This window comes from Dioscorea cayenensis, chromosome 9 (genome assembly GCF_009730915.1).
Source record: "Dioscorea cayenensis subsp. rotundata cultivar TDr96_F1 chromosome 9, TDr96_F1_v2_PseudoChromosome.rev07_lg8_w22 25.fasta, whole genome shotgun sequence".
Classification (NCBI taxonomy): Eukaryota; Viridiplantae; Streptophyta; class Magnoliopsida; order Dioscoreales; family Dioscoreaceae; genus Dioscorea; species Dioscorea cayenensis.
Genome location: NC_052479.1, coordinates 17,128,320 through 17,130,649, shown reverse-complemented (window position 1 = coordinate 17,130,649; position 2,330 = coordinate 17,128,320).

The window sequence follows — 2,330 nt, the reverse complement described above, 5'->3', positions numbered from 1 at the left end:
TTGTTTGTCTTTCCTACATATGTCTCTCAATATGTATATGCATTAAAGGGAGCTCAAGTTGCACTCCATTTTTGATATTCCCACCGGATGTTTCAAACTTCTCTTATATATCCAAATTGTTTATATTTTGAAAACCTTTTTCATCAACCACTTTTTCATATAATTTTTCTAAATTACCCTATTAACCGTGACCTCAGCCATCTTTTTCCTTTTTGTGTCTTTATGAGCTTAACATGTGCCCTACGGAGATCGAGAGGGCGCACGAAAGCTTGCATATGGCCAGATAAGATAAAGCTAGCCACGTGAAGCTTGCATGAGACCTAACGAACTCCACTAAACTCATCATGCCCCACATGAGTATCCACGATCATGTCGCGAGCAGTGAGGGGTTTTTCATGAGCTTACTAGTGTTTGTGATCACTAAGGCGTCGTTGGGATATTTTTTTGAAAAGACATTAAATTTCTATCTTTTTAAGATTTTTTCTAACACAATATTCTCGTTGGTCACTATGAGGTTGGTCCAAGCGATAGAGGTATGGGTAGATAAAGCAAGTGGTTTTGATCTAAAAAAATTAGAGTTCATTAATTAAGTTAAATTAAATAAAAAAATAAAAAAATAAATCAATACAGAGTGCCTTCTCTCGTGCGTCCCTCGTGACCATCTACATGTTAAAAGCCGCGACGAGATCGAGGAAGTTAATCCCTTTGCTTTCACACCATAAACCTTAGCGAGCGCTTTTAGGTTCGATGCCTGCGTTTTTGGTTTTATTTCGATATCGCCCCCTAGAAAAATCAGTATTACCTTTTTGATTTTCATCTATACTCACTCGAGTTGATAGAGTAATGTGTGTAAACAATGTGAAAGTTTTCTTATTTTTATGAAAGGCTGCGCCACTATTTGAGTCTACGAGTTATTAAAAAAACACATCATCCTAGGAACACAATGGACCCTAAGTGGTGTTCATTTTGCGAAATTCACTCATCCCTCCCACGTGGGAGAGACTTGTCGGCTCGGTCATCGGTGCGAGTGATAGCATCCAGCGTCTCATGCGATGTGCGGGATCGCACTTCAGTGCACTCGCCTCACCCAAGCCCCATCCCCATTAGAAGCATCGCGACATCGGCAGCCGGGCTATTGAGCGCAATCCGGAAGCCTTTTGGCCATAGTAGCCCTTAGGAGGGATGCTGGGGCCATTCGGAAGCCTGACGGTTTTCTCGCCATCGTATCCCTCGGAGGTATGCCGGGCCACTCCGGAAGTCTCTTCAGCTACGTTGTGGTCGTAGCCCTTCGGGGGAATGCCGGGCCATTCGGGAAGTCTTACGGTAGCGTGATTAATGACGAGAGATGCGGCAAGGATCACTAGGAAGAGCAAAATCTGGAACTTGGCCATTTTCGATTCGTCGGTCGGGGAGAGGCTAATGGGTCCTAGATCGAGAAATCCTTTCCTCCCTCTCTTTTTCACCGATGCTTGCGTTGCTTTGAGCTGTGGGTGTATAAATAGCCACTTTCGGTTGTCAAGCCGAAGCCTTCATAAATGCGTACTCGAAGGCGTCTTAATTGTCAAGAAATTTATTCTCACATGTTGACCATCGTCCATCGCGTCGGCCGGCGTTAGCGCGAATTGTCATGCGTTGGAATTTTTCCCTATGATCGGAACTTTTTTGATTTCTACCTCTCGAGCGACATCGATCTAAGGTTGTGTAGTAACACGTCGATGTGAGAACAAAAGAATACTGACGTGGAAAACTCCTTGGTATGACAATTGAATGCCTCACGATGAAAAGATGGATTTTTGACTTATATTTCATTGATTTCTAATATTAATAATAGATCCCCACTTTGTCATCAGAGCCAATATGCGTTGCCAATAACTCAAACAATCAATGACAAAATTTAAAATGAAATGTTTTCCGAGGTGAATAAATGCAATAAAGTATCCTCAAGCATGTTCGTAAGAGGGAGAAGTCACATGGAATATATCTCAAGGTCACGAGTAAGGACGGGAAAGAAAAAAATAATAACAAGAATATTATTATTATTATTAAAATTATCGATAGATATAAGGGAAAAAGAAGGCGAGAGTTGGAAGAGAGTTTCAAATAGAAGAAGTTGTAAATGACAAGCGACAATAAAAACTCCAAATAAAGAACTAGAGACTATTTGTTAGAAAAAGATAATATCAAATATGCCAGATGCATTTGCTTTCTAAAATTTTATTTTATTTTGAGGCATATCGTTGGATGATGTGTAATTGGCATGTGATCGTTTAGTTAAACATCATCATCATCTTCCACCTCACTTTTAAAAAAAAAAAAATTCCTGAAGATAA